This window comes from Pantherophis guttatus, chromosome 7 (assembly GCF_059756535.1).
Source record: "Pantherophis guttatus breed Tessera chromosome 7, ASM5975653v1, whole genome shotgun sequence".
NCBI lineage: Eukaryota > Metazoa > Chordata > Lepidosauria > Squamata > Colubridae > Pantherophis > Pantherophis guttatus.
Window position 1 is genome coordinate 67,417,818 of NC_142069.1, and position 21,304 is coordinate 67,439,121.

Below are 21,304 nucleotides of genomic sequence, written 5' to 3' on the forward strand. Positions count from 1 at the left end.
GATCTTACATGGACCGGAACAAAAGATGATAACCAAAACGTACAATTACCTTCTTAGATATAAATTATTAGAAGAAACAGTCAAGGAAAACATGATAAGGTGGGCCAGAGATATAGGCCACAACATTCAATTGGCAGATTGGGAGAAATTATGGTCACAAAATATTAAAATGACAAGGGCCACAACGTATAAAGAGAATCTCATCAAAATGTTTTATAGATGGCACCTACCACTGGCTTGATGAACAAAAATGTACCCAAATGCCCCCTCATCTTGTTGGAAATGTAAAATAAAAAAAGGGACATATTTTCATGCTTGGTGGAAATGTAAAAAGGCCCAACAATACTGGCAAGACATTAAAAAAATGATTAAGGAAATAACGAATCTACAAGTAGAAGACAGCCCAGAATTCTTTTTATTTGGCATGATAACAGCACAATTCACCAAAGAGACAAAATATCTTATTATACACATCCTGAAAGCAGCACGATTACTATTTGCTCAAAATTGGAAATTAGATCAACTTCCAACCAAAGACAAAATTATCTCAAAAATAACAGAGTGTGCCGAGATGGACAGATTGACGCTGGAGCTCCAGGACAAAGAAGAAAGTGACTATTACAATGTATGGCACCAATGGTACCAATGGCTGGAAAGGAAAATAAACACAAAAGTTGACGATAATAACTAGGGTGAAAGATGATTAGTAATAAGGAGAAGATGTAAAGTTAGCATAAGTCTTAAGTAGTTGAATTAAGAATCAAATATTATTTTCTTATGAATAGATAATGAAAAGAACTAGATACACTGTTGATGACAAAAAGCATATATGTAGAATGTTGCGTGGGTGTTGTGGTGATCGGAGTTCTGTTTGGTTTGTATTGTCTTTGTATTTTTGTTTATATTTTAATAATAAAAATATTTTTTTTTTAAAAAAGAGAATAGAATATAACCTTACTATGGTCATCGACCAGCAATAGACATACAATATATTAAAAAAAATAATACTGACATTAATAGTGGATAATAACATCCCTATTAAGAAAATACACGATCTCAAACCGTTAGGATCACTCCCTAATTTACATGAGTGGAGAGCCAATAAGTATGTGAATAATATATTTTTCTAAAAATTGTTATAGATATCTCCAAAAATTGGCACAAATTGACAGCTATCATTCTGTAATCAATTTTTTTCTTATGTACATTGCAGTGACATAGAATTTTGCCACTATATGCATGGTAGCCGGGTTTGATCATGGAGGAGAAAGCCTACATAAAAGTTGTCTGCCCTCCCTGGCAAACTCTCTAATAAGGGGAGAATATATACTGTAGTGCATTTTAATTTCTCCCATAGGGTATTCCTGGATATTGAATCAAAGGCCTGCTTAAAGTCAAGGAAGGCCACGTTAAGAGAGGATTTTTTTTGTACGTATATTTTTGCATCAGATGGTGAAGTACCAAGATGTGATCCACCGTAGATCTTCCTTCTCTAAAACCGGCTTGTTCATCTTTGATTATCCCCCCTGAAATTAGCCAATCCTGAAGTTTATAGTTTAGGTGTTTAGCATATACAATTTACTAATAACACTCAGAAGACTAATGGATCTATAATTGCCTGGGTCATTTCTATTACCCTTTTTATAGATTGGTATAACAATTGCTAATCCCCAATCTCTTGGCATATGGCCCGTTTTATCTATGAATGTAAACAGAAATGATAAAAGTGGAGCCCACCAACTAGTGTTCTTTTTTATTATTTCTGGGAGGACATTATCAGCACCAGGTGCCTTATTAGCCTTGAGGGCTCAATCAACAGGGATATCTCTTCTGGTGTAACAGGGGGCCAGTAAGCAGTTTGGTCCAAACTAATTTGGCTTTCCTTAGTTTATTTTATTTATTTTATTAGTCATATTCTATGCCACCCACTCTCCGAGGACTCTGGGTGGCTTACACCAAAGACAGTATACTAAATAGCATATTGCCCCCTAACAATCTGGGTCCTCATTTTACCCACCTCAGAAGGATGGAAGGCTGAGTCAACCTTGAGCCAGTGAGATTTGATCTGCTGATCTGCTGAACTAGCAGTCAGCTGAAGTAGCTGTAGTACTGCACTCTAACCACTGCGCCACCTCGGCTCTAGTTACATAGTCGGGCTCTAAAATATTCTTTTAAGTAACTTTAGGTACTTCAGTAGGTAGACAAAAAGGCTGTGATAAGATCTCCCTCTCCCCCCTCACACACTTTCTCTTGGATAAAGCTATGGATAGCTGTCTAAAGAGGCTACCGAAAGGCAATCCAATTAGAAGATTGTCATAAGCATATGAATATATACATATGACCAACATAGTATCCATTTAGAGTATGCCAACTCTTCTTTATTCTATTATATTTCAAACAGATGTGAATTCATTCAATTAAATTAGGAATAGGATAAAAAATACAGGGGGGAAAGCCAAATCCAGAAATCCAGAATTTTAGAATTCTGTTTGCTCAAATAAAACATGCACAGCTTCTTCCTCTGTTTTGAAGTGTTAACTGGGAATTTTGGAAACTATTATCCCAAAATGTGGAATTTGGATATGTGGATTAGGAGCTGTGGTTAGAATACAGTATTGCAGGAAAACTCTGCCCACAGCCAGGAGTTGACCAGCTCAAGGTTGTCTCAGCCTTCCATCCTTTTGAGGTCAGTAAAATGAGGACCCAGATTGTTGGAGGCAATATGTTGACACTGTAAACCGCTCAGGAAGTACTGTAAAGTACTATGAGGCGGTATATAAGTCTAAGTGCTATTGCTTTTACTATTCTACTGTCTGAGTCAGAAGACATGTATTGGCTATTAAGGGGTTTTTTTCCCAGATGGTGTGTGTGTGTGTGTGTGTGTGTGTGTGTGTGTGTGTCCCTCCCAAAATGGAGAAACCATTTACAAATTTAAGCTTGCTTGTTTTCTTGCAGATGTTTCATTATCCATTTTCTTGTAGATGTTTCATTAGGGTAATATTAGGGTAATAAAATGTCTGCAAGAAAACAAGCAAGCTCAGAGAGCACCAAGGACCCCTCATTTCAACCCTGAGCCAAAAATATTATCCTTTATTGGCATTTACAAATTTTCCCAATAAATTCCTCTTGTAGAGGGCATAGAAAATACAGCAAAACACAATTCTTTCCATTTTCATCAAGAACTAAGCCTTTTTTTTTTTTACTTCAATAGAATTTAAACCAGATAAGTATATGTGGAGCTGAGGCTTTCAAGTTTTTCAACTGTATCACATTTTGGGCATTCTAACTGAATTTTTGAAACCAAATCAATTGCACAAGAACTGAGCGGTAATTAAACTGACCACTGTTTTGTCTAAAGATAATGAGCCTGTAGGAAATCACTTTTAGTTTGCTTATGTTAATAATGAGAATTGGCCAAGAATAATAATAGTAAAAATCCTTATATGATCAGGTACATTCATCTGTAATACCAATGAACCTTGATTTGGAAAAAAAACATCCTTATACAGTAGAAAGTGTTTAGATGAAATTCTGATAAAAAGATACTCCTAATTAATATAATGAATGCATCCAATGTAGATTTGCAAGTGAAAGCCAGATTATGGCTCAATGCAGAATTTATCCTACCATAAACTTTATCCTACCACTCACTTTGAAAGTGACTACATTATAAAATCTCTTCTCAAATCAAGTCAGCCTTGCTCCAGTAACAGCCTACTTCTAAAGACAGACTAACAAACACAGCTTTCCATGACTCCCCATATTTCTTTGGCACTACTGCTAGGCTGAATAAATTTAACAGTGCTAACTGAGAAGTCAATCTATAGCCAAGTCATCTCTGTTGCTTATTTTTTCCAAGGCCAGCGGGGGAAAATCAAACTAATACTTCTTCTCATCAACCCAAAATACCAATCTCTGTGAGGGGTTAACAACAAATATCAGGATGCTATTTGGGAATAGGTAGCAAGTGTAGAGAATGTAGTCTTCTCCATCACAGGAATGTGGATAAACAAGCAGAGCAAAGAATAGAGAGAAACAAAAGAAGCAAGAAGTAAGGTCAAAGGAATGTCACTTGAATCTCAGTGAGCTGTCTACCTAAATTTCTATATAAACCATTGACTAAAGTGGAAAAGTGGCTATTTCTACTGACTAGCGGCTGCCTGCAATTTGGCAGTTCAAATCCCACCAGGCTCAAGGTTGACTCAGCCTTTCATCCTTCCGAGGTTGGTAAAATGAGGACCCAGATTGTTGGGGGCAATATGCTGACTCTGTGAACCACTTAGAGAGAGCTGTAAAGCACTGTAAAGTGGTATATAAGTCTAGTTGCTATTGCTATTGCTAAAAGACAAGTGATAAACAGAGAGGGAGAGAACAGAAATGTTCTGTAGCGCTTTTCATATTTGGTTTATTACTTTTCAATTCCCATTTACTCTTGCCTTCATTCTACATTAACAGGACCAGACCTAATAGATAGTGATTGTATTTCTAAATAAAACAGAAGTTTCTTTTGGCAAAAGCAAGTGTGATGTAATAGTTAAGGTTGGAGTAAGAGTGGAAAGACCAGGCTCTAATTTATTCTCAAGCCACTGAAGTTTTGGATGGCTTTAGCCAATCCACTCTCTCAATCCCACTACCTCACAGAAATTCTGATACTTATTTTAAAAAGGTAAAGGTTCCCCTCGCACATATGTGCTAGTCGTTCCTGACTCTAGGGGGCGGTGCTCATCTCTGTTTCAAAGCTGAAGAGCCAGTGTTGTCAGAAGGCATCTCTGTGGTCATGTGCCCAGCATGTCTAAATGCCAAAGGCACACAGAACGCTTTTACCTTTCCACCAAAGGTGGTCCCTATTTTTCTACTTGCATTTTTTATGCGCTTTCGAACTGCTAGGTTGGCAGAAGCTGGGATAAGTAATGGGAGCTCACCCCATTACTAGGGATTTGGACCGCTGAACTGCTGACCTTTCAATCGACAAGCTCAGCATCTTAGCCACTGAGTATACAGTATTTATTATTTTATTTATTTCAAAAAATGCTCAATTAATGAATTGCTCATACTGAAGTTTTCTGGGTGGTTTACAACAAAGCACATATATCACAGTTGTGATACACACTCACAGAAACAGACACAAATCAAATCAAATACAAGATAAAAAATTAGGCAACAGCACTGCAGTAATTGTCAAACTAAAATACTATGAATTAAAATACAATTAAAAGCCAATTAAAGAATGTCTGGAAAAATAGAAAAGGTCTTCTCCTGGTGCTAATCAGTGCTAATATGGGGAACCAGTTGAAACTGTCTGGGAAGAAATTTTACAAATGGGATGCCATGAAAGAAAAAGATCTGTCCATTTCAGAGGCTTATCTCACCTCTTCTGGTAGGGAGACTCAGAGATTTTAGATGATCTTAAAGACCACATAAAACGGAAATTGAAACAACAAATAAACACAATTAAACATACATTAAATATCATTGAAAAGGAAAATATGGCACAACAAATTAAAAGCATTAAACAAAAATTTTTTGAGAATGCAAATAAACTGGGAAGATGGCTGGCTTATAGACTAAAAAAACGGAAAGAAAAGAACCAGATTAGTAAATTACATAATGAAGAAGGAGAGTTAATTTATCAAAAAGAGGAAAAGAGGAAGGTAGCGTATGAGTTTTTAAAAAACCTTTATGAGGATAAGGAGAAGATAGAAGAAGGTATGATAGTGCAATACCTTCAAAAAAACAGAATTGCCCAGAATCTCGGAGGAAGGTAAAAATTTATTAAATAATGAGATAACAGCATGGGAGATATCTGACACTATCAAAAAACAAAAAAGTAACAAAACACCAGGTCCAGATGGTTTACCTTCAGTAATTTATAAAAATCACCAGGATTTATTAAGCCCACTGTTATTAGAGGTGTATAATGATGTATTTAATGAAGCTAAGATACCTGAATCGTGGAAAAAAGCAACAATCTCATTGATTCCCAAAGAAAATTCCTATTTGACTTATATTAAAAATTATAGGCCGATATCCCTACTAAATTTGGATTATAAAACGTTCATGACAATTATGGCAGACTAAAGAAAATTTTAGAGAATTTCATTCATACTGATCAAAACTGTTTTCTTCCCAGAGGCATATAAGGAACAACTTTAGGATTATTTTGGATACAATAGAATACTATGAAGTCCACAATGAAAAACAGATGGTGTTGATATTCATCGATGAGCAAAAAGCATTTGACAACATCAAATGGAACTTCATACTAGAACAATTAAAATATATAGATTTTGGGGGAAAATTTATAAAGATATTCAAAACAATCTACTCCAGACAAGAAGCCAGAGTGGTGATAAACGGGGAAACAACAAAGAACTTTTTAATCCAAAAAGGCACAAGGCAAGGTTGTCTGCTATCACCATTGCTTTTTATTTTATCACTAGAGGCTTTAATTAGAACAATTCAAGAAGACAAACAAATCAAACAATTAAAAGTAAGAAAAGAAAGTTTTAAGATACAGGCATTTGCGGACGACCCTGTATTTATTATTGAAGGGCCTGTACAATCTGGTCTTAGGCTAATGGAAGTGCTGGAGGTCTATGGAGAGTAGCAGGCCTGAAAATAAACAAAGATAAAACAAAAGTGATAGTTAAAAATATGACTAAAGAGCAAAAAAAAAAAAAAAAAAGAAAAGAAAAAAAAAAGAAAGAAAGAAAAAGAAAAGAAAAAAGAATTGGACTAAATATTCAGACTATGAAAAAATTAAGATATTTGGGAATTCAATTGACAGAGAGATGCATCACACTTAAAGAAGATAACTATGACAAATTAATGGCGCAAATTAGGTCTGATTTGGAAAAATTGGGGAAATTACAGCTATCTCTAATGGGCAGGGTAGCCACCATTAAAACGAATCTTCTTCCAAAAATGTTGTTTTTATTTCAATGCATACCAATTCGGCTCAAAAAAGACTTTTTTACAAATTTGGACAGACTCATTTCAAAATTCATATGCAAGGGAAACGACCGAGAATCAGATTCAAATTATTACAAGATGCTAGAGAAAGAGGAGGATTCGGCCTACCAGATTGGACAAAGTATTATCAGGCAGCGGTGTTGGTTTGGCTAAGACTATTGGCACTCATGATCTACAGAGAGGATGGCATGCTATTCTATGGGAGGAAAAACATTTAGCCCATCAGTACTTCCGGAGGCATTATATTAGGAGAGCACTATTGGATATTTGGAAAAAAATAAAAAGAAATAATTATATGGAAATTCCTAATTGGGTGTTAACAGTAGAAATGTACACCCATCCAAATTTGACAAAACGAGGGGGAGCTGTCACCTATAAATATATTTTGAATGAGAAAGGAGAATTAAAAGCGAGAAATACTTTAAAGGAAGAAGGAATCAAATTGGAATGGAATGGCGTATCTCCAAATTCAATCTAAATTTAGCAAAGATAAAAAGGAATGGGGCACAAAGCAAGAATCATCAGAATTAGATAAAATTTTATTTAGCAAGGGAGGCAAGATCATAAGTAAACTATATTGATATTTATTAGAACAAGATATGATTGAGGAACAGGTGAAACGATGATAATTTGGTGTAAATATTTTGGGCACAATATCGATTTGGACAATTGGCAAAGTTTATGGGGAAAAAATTTAAAAATCACACTATCAACTTCCTACAAGGAAAACCTCTGTAAGATGTTCTATAGAAGGCACCTCCCCCCCCCACAAGATTAGCACAAATGAATAAGGGGAAATCCTCAATATGCTGGAAGTGTGGAGAGACAGTTGGAAATTACTACCACATGTGGTAGGGAATGCCCAAAGGTGCAGAAATTTTGGAATTTACTAAAGAACTGGCTGGAAGACATTTTGCTAACAGATATAGAGGTCAAACTGGAATTTTTCTTATTGGGAATTATAGAAAGAAAATATAAGAAAGATACAAATTATTTATTATTGCGTATAGTCACAGCGGCACGAATAGCCTTTACTCAAAAATGGAAAGAGAAAGATATTCCAACTGAAGAGGAAATATTACTGAAAATCTTTAACTGCACAGAAATGGACAGACTCACTTTGGAACTGAAGGATAAAAGCGAAACTAAGTACTAAAAACTCTGGGAACAATTTTATAGATAACAAGAGGGTAGCCAAGACAAATGTATAGTGTTAGAACAAAAATATAGGTTATTATAGGTTATTATAGATACATGTATGTTTAAGAGATAAATAAATATACAGAAATAAGGGGAAAAGTATTAATATCATATCATATTATGCTTAAATAGTGAACAAAGCTTAAGAACTATATGTTTATATGAGTACTAATATTATCGTAAAGTGACGGAAGATGTATGGAACCAGTGATGTCATATCTATGTCCAGTTTTTTTTTTAATTTTGTATTATAAAAACTATAAAAAACCTTAAAAAAAAGAAAGAAAGAAAAAGATCTATCAATTTCAGAGGCTCATCTCACCTCCTCTGGTAGGGAGACTCAGAAATTTTAGATGATCTTAAAGACCACATTGGTACCTATGGGAGAAGGCATTCCTTCAAGTAACTTCATCCTAACCTTTAAAGGTTAAAAACAGTGTTTTTGGGTTCAGAAATGGATTGGAGGCCAGTAGAAATAGTGAAGAACTCACACAATATATTCATGTAGGTCAGTCTTAGAGATTTACTGATATGAGTATGCAGGAAGAATAGTGTAGTATCTCTGCAAGTGTGATAGCTGGAAGTTTATTATACTACATACAAGCAGCTCATTAGCTTAAACAGTTTACTTTAGAAAAAAATACTGTAAAATATCATTCATAGTCTGGCTTTAGTATGCTTCCTTCAGTGGCAAAATCTGAGGGTGGAATCAAAAAAGGAATGAGTCTAGAATCTTTACATAGCCACAAATGGATTAAATCCAAACCCTCTTGATTTTTTTTGTCCCTTATCTAGTATCAAAATAGTGCTAACCATTGGTTGCTAGTGCAGATTCCTGTGTACAGGTGTAAACAATAAATCAGTTTAATAGAAACTTCACATGTGGGCCTGGTCTTTTGCACCTGACAATACCGAGCTCAGGAAAGTGCACCGCAAACACCAACTCCTGTCAGTACTGTACTGTCAGCTACCTATCAAGCTGTAGAATCTGATAACTTTACCAAAAAAAATCTTATACCCACGACTCTCAAGTAAACTATCTGCCTACAGATAAAGAGACTAAAAATATGTGGCAAGTGTTGAAATTTTGTCTAACAGAACATCAAATGCAGTGTTGTTTAACATCTACATGAAGCCACTGGGTGAGATCATCCAACGATACGGGGTGAGGTATCAGCAATACGCTGATGATACCCAGCTGTATATCTCTACCCCACGTCAATTCAGTGAGGCGGTGGATGTGATGTGCCGGTTAGGAGGCCATGAGGGTCTGTGCCGGTTAGGAGGCTGTGAGGGTCTGGATGGGAGTCAACAGGCTCAGACTTAACCCAGACAAGACCGAGTGGCTGTGGGTATTGCCTCCTAAAGCAATACCCACATTGGGAGGCAATACTGCATATTGCCTCCTAAAGACTATGTTGATTGTCCATCCTTGGTCCTGGGGGGGGGAGAAATTGTCTCCCTCAGAACGGGCTCGCAATTTGGGTGTCCTCCTAAACTCATAGCTAAAATTAGAGCAACATCTGTCAGCTGTGGCTAGGGGGACCTTTGCACAGGTTCTCCTAGTGCAACAATTATGACCCTACTTGGATCAGGAGGCTCTCCTCACAGTCACTCATGCCCTTGTCACCTCACGGTTAGATTATTGCAATGCGCTCTACATGGGGCTACCCTTGAAAAGTTCGGAGACTACAGTTGGTCCAGAACGCGTGAGCTGTCATGGGTGCACCTAGGTACACCCACATTACACCAATTCTCTGCACTGCAGTGCAGCCACTGCACTGGCTCCCTATTGGTCTCTGGTCACAATTCAAGGTGTTGGTTATTACCTTTAAAGTCCTACATGGCTCAGGGCCAGGTTATCTTTGAGACCGCCTTCTACCGCATAGCTCCCAGCGACCGGTAAGATTCCACAGTTGGTCTCCTCCAGGTCCCGTCAGCTAAACAATGCTGGCTGGCGGGCCCGCAGGGGAGGGCCTTCTCTGTGGCTGCCCCAGCTCTCTGGAACCAGTTACCTCCTGAGATATGGACCATCCCCACCCTATTGGCCTTCCGAAAAGCAGTGAAGACCTGGCTTTTCCGGCAGGCCTGGGGCCGTTGATCTCGCTGTTGCGATCTGGCAAGATCCAGCCATGAATGGTGTGAATGGGTTTTAATTGTTTTTAATGTTTTAATTTTTAATGTTTTTATATATGGCTTTTAAATGCATTGTAAGCACCTTGAGTCTTTGGAGAAAGGCGGCATACAAGTTGAATAAATAAATAAATAAATAAATAAATAAATAAATAAATAAATAAATAAATAAATAAATAAATTGTTATAGGAAGGAGCACAAAATTTAATAAGTTAAGGATTTTTGAAAGTAGAACTTTCACTAAACTTAACTTGTACTGGCAATAAAATGTTAGATCAATGGATTATGAGTCTGATATTTCAAGTATTTAATTTTGGAATATTTTAGTAGCTTATTAAATGAATATTTTAGTGTTATTTAGTATACTAATAATACATTTTAGTCATTTAGTATTTTACTCACAATACAATTTTATAATTTAGAAATTTAGTTCAAGTATTTAGACTTCAGAAATCTAATACTTGTATTTATAGACTATTTTAATTTCTAAACTTTTTAAAAAAATAACTTGTTTTTAGAATTGTTTTAAATATTTCTTCTAAGTTCTGCCATACTGTATAAAATACTATATATACAATAGTACTGGTTTGTGACCATAATAAAAGGCGTTAATTTGGTTGCTCGTTCAAATAGTCACTTCAGTTCAGATCTCATTAATGTTGAGTGACTATTTTTGGTGTTAACTTGTATCCATGTGCTTTATTAGTGCTCAACTACAATTTGCAGAAATTTTTTAACTAAGTAGTCTGATATTAGTAGAAAACTTGGTCCATTCATCCTGTCTCCCAATTGTTTAGGATTTACTCCAAAGACAAATTGTTCTCTAGAAGGTCCACCCAAAATCTATAGCATTGGTGTTTGTATAAGTAAAGAGCAAGGCTACAGCTAAAATATTTAAGCCATTCATTCTCTTTTTGTGACATTTCTTTTTCTTCTCTTTCTTACTGGCACTTTTTCTTTGTCTCTCTTCCAATTTTTTCCTCCCAGGTCTGATTGTTCTTGCTAGAGGTCTGAATTAATTGCTTACAGAGGGCACTTTGCACCAAGTCAAAGAGATACAGAATTAAAGATGTAGTCCTAGGAAAGCAAGTTATCCAACCATGCACTAAACCTCATGCATTACTTGGTTTTAAATGTTAATAGATGATTGTGGATCATGAGCCAAAATGGCACCATTCCTGCATATTAACAGCTTGGGAGAAATACAAAGGTTTGCAAAAATTTAAAATTACTGGGAAAAATGGGGAAAAGAGATTACAAGGACTGAACATACTCAGGGGTCATAAACATTTATTACTGAAGAACAGAGAACGTTAACTGAAACACACACAAACAAAGCCCTCAGCCATTCTGACTGCATTGACTTTGTAGATCTTGTCTTAACTGCTATCTTATTTATTACCATCTGATATTTTTGTTTAATTGTGAACCCCTGGGTCATTTTATAATTGTAAACTAAATTATAGCATAGGAAAAATAAAATAAAGACAAAATTAACAGATTTGGTAATCAGGGGCATAGGGGCAGTGTAAAAAACATGAAGATGGTGGCCTTAATCATACAATCAAAACGCTGTCCTTTTTTGTTGTTGTAGCCATCTTCTTGACTTTTTTTTTTGACCAACATGGATGCCACTATTGATAGTTTTGGGAGATGTAATCTCTAAAAACCTCCTTTTTATTATTACTATCCACATGTTCAGTTACTTCTTCATATTTAATCACATTGTCTTTATCTTCTTTATTTTCAGCCTCTATGTCTTGCTTCTCCATCTTCAGTTCCTTGTCCGTTTGCATATGCTCCATCTCAGCTTTTGTGTCCTCAGATTTTAATCCTCCGTGTAACATTGTAGTTATTTCTCTTATTTCCATTTTCTATGACAAGTACATCGATTTATTCATTTCTCTAATTTCCTGCGCCATTTTATTCTTTTTGAGTTAATATTATTCTTATTTTAAAAGTTCCATTGTATTCCTTTTTTCCCCCCAAAGTCAAGCTGCTTGCAGACAAAGAAATCCTCCCCAAAAATTCTCACGGCTCTTATCTGTAAAGTTCACAATTTTCCAAAACAAAGACCAAGTTGCAATATTCCTTTTTACTCCTAAAGGTGTCTCTTTGCAATCCACAATTTCTGATTGTCTAACAAATATCCATTTTGTTTCAATCTACATTAACAATCTTACTTAGCTTCTCTTTTTCTTTTTAGCTTTAAAAATATCAAATCAGTTTTATAGTCCAGTCTGAATTTAAATTCTCTTCTCACTTCTTTTTTCCTTTTTTTCCTTTTATTTATACAACACTTCTGTTATAGGGCTTATTGTCCATTCTCTTTTGTTTTTCTTGAAATTCAAAAAAGAAAGGGGAAAAAAGGATCTATTTATTTCTTTCCGATCCTTTAACCAATCTTGGGGCAATTTCTGTAGTTACTTAAAATTTTCCAAATTATTTCCAAATAATTTTGTTCAAAAGTCAATTTTCCATTGGGTTTTTGTCCCTTTAAGATTATGCTTCAAAATCTTCTTTTCTTTCCCCCGTGCTCATTAGCTGCTGTTTTATCGATAGGGGTCTTAAAGTTAATTTTTTCCCCCTTATTGTTGTTTCAACCATGGGTTAGTTGTCACTCACTCAGCTTCAAAAAACTCTGTTCCATTCATCACTCCTGCTCAATGCTTAGTCCAGTTGCCCCAGCTTTGTGACAGCCGCAATGGCTGCCGTCCCCTGCCACTGAGTCATAGAGAGTTTCCTCTGACCTTCGAGGAACTTGCCTGTTCCTCTTGGTCTTCCGAGGTGCCTCTCCTTCTTACCAGTCCCTACAGGACAGTTCTGGTCCCAAGACCCTTGGCAGCAGTTCATCAGTCTGGGTTTTTGCGGATCTTATCAGAGCCCACTAATTCCCTGACTGTCTCGCCACGACACTTCCGGTCAAAAGGAGGTTTTTAGAGATTACATTGGGATTAACAATGGAAAAAATAAAGAGGATGGAAAGAGACAAATAAGGAAGGAAGGATGGAACAGAAAGAATATAAAGAACTTAAATGATTACACTGGGATTTACAGTGAAAAGATAAAAAAGAGAGAAAAGGGGTGGAAAATAACAGGAAATATAGGGCAAAATAGAAGAGTTCAGGACTTTGAAAAACAAAATGATAATACTGGGATAAATAGTGGGATAAACAGTGGTGAAACAAAAAAAGGGAAAAGAGAGGGGGAACAATGGGAAATATAGGGCAAAACAGGAGAGATCAGGATTTTAAGGCACAAAAGGAAAAAAGGGGAAAGAAAAAGGTAAAAATAAAAAGGGAAAGGGAAAATAGGAAAGAAATGAAAGAGGAATATGATGTATATGACTAGAATTGAAATATGAATTGTAGTAAAAAATAATGTTAAATCATGTGATGGTGAAAATGAATTGAAAAATAATTGGAATAATAATTGAAATGTTTTTAATGGTTTACGGTGGTGTGTGTATAAATGATTAAGTGATGATTTGGAATAATACAGGGGGAAGCTATATGATTAGAGGATAATAGTTAGAATATTTTTAAATTCAATTAAGGTTTTTTTTTCTTCTTCTGGTTCATATATAAATGAAAAAGATATCTATATAATCAATTGATTTATATTAAAATGTTGGATTGTATTAGTTAAGGAAATGTATGTTATAAAATAAGTGGGTTTATTATTAATATAAGAATTAAATAACTAACACCACATAATTAATTAATTTGATGATGGATATAAAAATTAGATGATAATGGGAAAGGGTTTAATATAGAATAGAAAGGAAAATGGAATTTGATCAAAATTAGAGATGAAAATGAAGGGTAATATTGGTACAAAATAGATGAAAATAAATGTTATGGCAAAAAAGGAGACATAGAAATTGTAATTTTAATTGAAAGGAGTAAAAATTGTTTAAATTTGTTAACCAGCTGAATACTCTGTTCAGCAAAAATACATTGTATGTTTGTGTGTGTGTTTGTGTAAAAAATAAAAAAAACTTTACCCCCTCCCCCCCCCCAAAAAAGATAGTTTTGGGAGATGGGCATTAGAATTTAGGAGGGAATCTTGCACTGAACTTCTATTTCATTAAAATTTCAGCAAACTATTTGGGACTTTTGCAGATATGATGACATTGCTGCTCAAATTCTATGGTCTAGAATTCTCTGAGGTTGAAACTCTAGTCCTCTTTATGCCCTGTTAAAAATCTGTTCAATTTTGTCAGTGCAAATTTTGGAAAGTTATTTTGATTTGTGCCTACTGAGATAGCAAATAATTTATATATATAGTACCACCTGTAATTATTCATGAATTTTATTTTAAAAATATAGAGAATTATTGTTGCAAATAAAGTGCTTCTCTAGCAAAAAGAAAGATTGGTAATTAATATGTACAATTCTTGTGAGTTTTTCCTTGAAAATGTCTAATAGTATTTTGGCCATTGATCTAAATGCTAGTTTTTGAGAAATCAAAGAATATCAACTCTGTGTATTCAAGTTCAGTTTCTTATTTGCTGGTAAGAAATGTCCTTTGTAGATAAGCCAGAAATCAATAACTTTTATGAATGAGCCAGTTGCTAGTGCAAACTGCCAGCTGATCCTGATGTGGTGGAATTCTCTAAGCCTGGAACTGTATGTTACCAAAATATTGCAAGATGGATATTTTTGTGCTATCAAATAAGTGATTGGCACCATCTCCATTAAGCTAAGATTTAGAAGAAACATCAAAGGTGGTAGCCAGCTCTGCCCTAGTGTATTCACTGAAACATGAAAGCCCTTTTTGCTTGAATTAAACTGGCATGCTCTGAATCTTTTAGAATCTTGTGCTCTTAGTATTACCTAGTTCCTGGTTTTATGTTACAGTAAGATACTGTAAAAGATTTGATACCTGTTTAAGTCCCTCTGAGGATGTACAGTTAAGCAAATGACAAACCCTCAAGCTACAATTTGCTTAGCTTTATCATCTCTGGATAAAATCTGGATTTCAAGGCAGGTTTGAAATCCTGAATTTGCTTTATTCTGTGACAAAGATAGTAATAAGTCTGTTCAAGATGTCAATCAAAAAAGACCAAATTCATTACTCTGTTGGTATACAAGCAATAGGACTACCAAATTTTCAGACATCAAGATGGCTACTAGATGGCAGCAAAGAAATACAGAAAACTAACTTTTTACTAGCATCCAATGGTTATCTAGTTTTTTTGCAGTCCAGATCTTTTTCTGGCCTAAGAAAAAGAAGTAATAAAGAAACATAAATAATAAACTCATAAATGTTCTAATGTCATGCTAGACCAGGGGTGTCAAACTCGCGTCATCACAGCGTCATCATGTGACATATCATGACTTTTTCCCCATTTGCTAAACCAGGCATGGGTGTGGCCAGCGCATGATGCATCTGGCTCACGGGCCACAAGTTTGACAGCCCTGTGCTAGACAAAACCTATTGCATTATTTGTCAAAGTGACAAAATTAATGGACCAGAAGATTGTTGTGGATGTAATTTACTTGGACTTCACTAAGCCATTTGCTAAAGTGGACCACAACTTGATAAGATGGAAAATGTGTATTAGACAGCATCACCACCAGATGGATTCATAACTGAATGACCAACCACACTCAACGTGTAGTTCTCAATGGAACTACATCTACATGGAGGGAAGTATGCAGTGGGGTACTCCAAGGCTCTGTTTTAGACCCAGTACTCTTTGATATTTTCATCAATGATTTGGATGAGGGGATAGATGGGGAACCCATCAAAATTGCAGATGACACCAAGCTGGCAGGAATAGCCAACACTCCAGAAGATAGGCTCAAGATACAGAAGGATCTTGACAGACTTGAACATTGGGTGCTATCTAACAAAATGAAATTCAATGGTGAAAAAAATATGGTTCTACATTTAGCCAAGACAGGTGGTACCGGTCTCAATAGTAGTAACTGTGAGAGGAATCTTGGAATCCTAGCAGACAAACTATGAGCCAGCAGTGTGCTGCAGCTCCCAAAAAACCCAACACAGTTCTAGGCTGCATTAACAGAGGGATAGAATCAAGATCATCTGAAGTGTTAATACCACTTACCTTGGTAATACCACATTTGGAATACTGCATCCAGTTTTGGTTGCCATGGTGTAAAAAAGATGTTGAGACTCTAGAAAGAGTGCAGAGAAGAGCAACAAAGACAATTAGGGGACCGAAAGCTAAAACATATAAAGAATAGTTGCTGGAATTGGGCATGTCTAGTTTAATGAAAAGAAGGACTAGGGGTGACATGATAGTAGTGTTCCAATATCTCAGGGGCTGCCACAAAGAAGAGGAGGTCAATCTATTCTCCAAAGCACTTGAGGGAAGGACAAGAAACTAGTCAAGGAGAGAAGCAACCTAGAATTAAGGAGAAATTTCCTGACAGTTAAAACAATTAATCAGTGGAACAATTTGCCTCCAGAAGTTGTGAATACTCCAACATTGATTGGACAACCATTTGTCTGAAATGGTATAGGGTTTCTTGCCTGAGAGGGGGTTGGACTAGAAAACCTCCAAGTTCCCTTCCAACTCTCTATTCTATTCTATTCTATTCTATTCTATTCTATTCTATTCTATTCTATTCTATTCTATTCTATTCTATTCTACTCTACTCTACTCTACTCTACTCTACTCTACTCTACTCTACTCTACTCTACTCTACTCCACTCCACTCCACTCCACTCCACTCCACTCCACTCCACTCCACTCCACTCTACTCTGTTTTCTATTTTTATCTCTATCCTAAATTAATCTGAAACCAGCATAAAATGGATATGATGATACTTCTTCCTGATAATGCTTATTCAATAAGAAAAACAGAGGCAGGTCAATATAATGCAGCACCTAAGGCAGGAGTCCCCAACCCCCAGTCAGTGGCCCGATGCCGGGCCGCAGCCCATTTGGAACAGGGTCATTGAAGTGGAGGGCAACAGTATGTGTACATGTGAAGCTGCATTTGTGAAAGCAGTGCCTGCACACATGTGAAACCATCCCCTCTCCCCCCCCACCTCCGCCTCCTCCATTGGTCTGTGGAGCCAGAAACGTTGGGGAACACTGACTAATCTACAAAGCAGAGTCCCAACTTTAAATAATACCTGATTATGGACGTTATTTTCTCATAAAACTAGCAGCTAAAATCATTTGTGATACTCCAACAGTTGCAGTATCACATATGAAAAAGAAAAGGACAGTGAAATTTATCATCTTACAATCATAATGCCAGAGTGTACAGTCTGAAGCTCCATTGTTGTATGAACCTCACTGGAAAGAAAAAAAACAAAAAAACCTTTGGCATCAACCCTAGCAGTTTGTCAAAAACTGCAAGATCCCAAAAGAAGAATCATGAAATATATAGGGAATAAGAATGCAAATGGTATTTAATTTAATAAAATCAAAATATTTTTTTGTCCTGACCTATCTACTTATCTTTTTCCTGAATACTTTTAAGGTGTGCTGGTGTGCCACTTCATTCAAAGAATATTACATAACCCTGACAAAGGCCAAAGCAAAAATCAAATCAAATACATTGTAGCTTAGATTATTGAAGAACCCAACCTAGAATTAATGTCCAATTTATGTCCAGTGTTATTTTTCTATAGGTGGTAGATTTATTTTGATTGAAGATGAGATGAGACAGGGAGGAAGAGAAGTGAAAGGGGAGTGAAGTGTGGTTGAAAATAAATGGACATGTCTACAGTGAAACATTACATTGCAGAATCAGCTGAGACATTTGTAGAAGAAGCCCAAGGTAATCATTATTTTGTTATCTGGAGTTTCATCCACTTTTTAAAAGAACCAAGATCGTTATTACTGAAAGCAGAACAGAAACAATTCAAGGTATGTTTAATACTATTTAATGGTAAGAAACAAAAATAGACTAATTTAGAATACTCCTCCAAAAATGTTTTGTACCTACTCTATTCCTTAAGGTTCCATAAGACATAATTCCAGTCATTTCATTCATCTTTCATGTGAGCAACCTGGAAAAATGGCCAAGGCTACAATCCAAGAAGGCAATCTCCCTTCTTTACTTGGAGCAGCTGACTACACAATCTGTGGAATATCAGTGACATTTAGACAAATGACTCCATAATACTATAGCAGGGAAAATTCTTTTTAGAGAGATTCTATTAAGAATAAACCCCAGAGATAAAACAATGACCCATATTCTGGGTTGGCTTCTCCAATGTAAGATCAGTTGGAAGGCCTTCCAATGTGCAGTTCTGGCAAAGAGCAGCTATATCAAGTTACATAATGCCTATTTGTTAGCTGACTGTTAGAAGTCATACCAGTGGGAATATATTTATTTTTATCTCTGCCATGTAAGCCATTTGAAAATGCCTTGAGTAATAAGCATAGAAGTGATAGCAGGGGAACAAAATAAAGTGGTTACCATGCTCGTATTACTACACTTTCAATTTCTAAGACACTAAATATCTACTACAAAGACAATTGTATATATGTATGTACTGTATGTCTATCAATTTATCCACATCAGGTAATGTTGATTCAGGTACCTAAATGTTTATAATTACTGTAATTGATTGATTGGAAGGAACATCCAATGTGAAAAAAAAATCTTGAATTATAATCTTCTATCTAAAATTTTAAAATATGGTAGTTCTGGACAAAGTCCAGGAGAAGCTCAAAAACTCACTTGATTAAGGAGTCTTTGCTATTTGTACTATAAAATTTTTAATAATTGCTATTTCTGTTATAATTCACTATAACCACAGATGTTCAAGGAAGCTTGCAACTATTTCACAAATCAATGTCATTTTGTGTTTAACAATTAATATTAATTGACTATAAAAAGCTAAAGGTGATGGATTCTTGACAGTGGATTGGATCCAAACTAGTTCAATTTAGTTAGTTATGATCCAGATTAGTTATCACTTGTATTTAATTTATGTAAAAGAGAAATAAGTGGAACCAGCATTAATCTGGATGCAACTGCAGATGTTTGTGAAATACCCCCTTGAGAGTGGTTTAATAAATCATGAATGAGCATAATCAGAAAAATAACTTAAGCCATTAAGAACTTGTAAGAATTCTTCAAGGACTAAAAATAAGAATGCAATCAAAATTCACTGAGTTTTAATGTTATAGAAATACTGTGTTCAGAATAACAATACAGTCCTTTAAAATAATCTAATTAAAATATCAAATTAAAATGTAATGGAACTTGATTTGCCGCTCAATCCATCTTTTCTAGAGGAGGATATAGGAGCCTTGGTCATTGGGGGGTGGGGGGTGGAGGTGGCAAATGGTCAAAAAAATTAAGATGTCAGCTGTCATAATTGAAGTCCTCTCTTTTCTTAAATGTGCACTGTATGTAAAAAAAAAAAAGAATGGGAATTTGACTGCATAGCTCAGCTACTAACTTGGCCTTTGTGAGCCCTTCTCTCTATAAATGCCCTTGGGCTGACAGATATCACCCAATGTGATGAATAAAATGATTGGGACACCTGGAATCTCTGGAGTCAAGTAAATTAATACAGGATTGCCTTCTTTTTCTTATTAAATCACATTGTATAACAAAGCTCCCCTGGACAAAGTATGTACAGATATCATTGCTTTCATTTGCTTTCTTCTTTCTATGTCTTTCAAAAGAAAGCTCAGAACTTCTAATGAGAACATAGAAGGTAGTGGTGGCATTAACAGAAAGAAAGCACCTCTTCTTGTACTGTTTAGAGTGGATGAGTGAAGCCCATGGAAGTATGGGAATAGAGGGGTCTGTAGGACACAGCCTCCCTTCTTTTGCACATATGGGTGATGTTGTGTTTCGATTATAGTCATTAACTGAGGTGAGGATGTAAATGTAACATCGGTTTATTTCAGGCAGCAGCAAAACATTAGAACACTGAACTGTCAGTCTATCTGACAGCTCACCTTTTTATACTTGGCAAAACAGAACAGCATTAACCAATCAGGAAACGAGTAACCTTCCGCGCCTAGCATAACCCCGTCCCAACCAATCAGATGCAGGCATTTCCATCGCTATGGTAACGCGCCGACACAACACCTCTTTCCCCCTGGATGGCGCATGCATAGTCTGCAAGGTACGCGGACGCCTGCGTATTCACCCCGAACGTTGCAATTCGGGGTCAGCGGCCTGCCCTTCGGAATGAGGCTCCGCCGGGCATTGGAATGACAGCTCATCTTGAACTTTGGCTGGAATTGCTCCTTCAGGTGAGTCTGGCGGTGGGCTAGCCACTTCGGAATTGTGGTCTGCGTCGTTGTTTGCCCTGGTTAATGGAGATGGGGCTGCGCGTCTTCTTGTTGTTATATCTGGGGTTGCCACATCGGAAAAAGTCTGCAGAGAGACTCCTTCCTCCTACCAACAGTTCATCTAACAACCTTCTGCGCAGTTGATCCACGTGGCACTGCCACGTTCGGCCGTCTTTGAGCTGGACCCTGTAAGAACAGGGACCTGTTACTTTGATTACCCGGCCCGGTAACCATCGCGGCTCACCCCCATAATTCTGCGCATAGACAGGGCTTCCCTCCTTGAAAGTTCTAGATGGTCCGGGACCCTTAATGGGGAACTCAGGTGAGTAATCGGGATGCATTCTGTCCAAAGTTGTTCTCAGACGACGGTCCATCAGCATTTCGGCTGGGCTTCGGTTTGTGGAAGAGCACGGTGTCGAATGTTGGGACAGCAGATAGGCTGCTACCCTTTCTGGCCACCCGCCTGGACTTAGCCTTGCCAAAGCCTCCTTGGCTGATCTCACGGCCCTTTCAGCCAGGCCATTCCCCGCCAGATGGAATGGGGCAACCCGGGAATGGCGAATCCCTAATGATGCTAAAAACAGCTGGAAAGTGGCGGACATTAGTTGCAGGCCATTGTCCCAAAGTAAAATATCAGGCATACCATGGGTGGCAAACATTCCGCGCAACACCTGGATCAGGGTCTCCGTGGTGGTGGACGTCATGCTCACCAGCTCTACCCATTTTGAATAGGCATCCACCACGACAAG

At 36.7% G+C, this 21,304-nt stretch overlaps 1 long non-coding RNA gene across 2 annotated transcripts in view; it reads right to left on the reverse strand.

The window, feature by feature from the left end:
* The window catches only part of LOC132710543 (uncharacterized), a 40,083-nt gene extending 21,774 nt beyond the window's left edge, over positions 1 to 18,309 (reverse strand). The window contains exons 1-3 of one of the 2 annotated variants that reach the window (XR_009621249.1): positions 18,241 to 18,309; positions 16,383 to 16,452; positions 15,300 to 15,530 (exon numbers count right to left, since the gene is read on the reverse strand). This is a non-coding gene — a long non-coding RNA (uncharacterized LOC132710543). Of the gene's footprint in view, positions 1 to 15,299; positions 15,531 to 16,382; positions 16,453 to 18,240 lie in introns of those variants that run through there. The other variant, XR_009621250.2, reaches the window with a different exon arrangement.
* Positions 18,310 to 21,304: the final 2,995 nt, after the last annotated feature.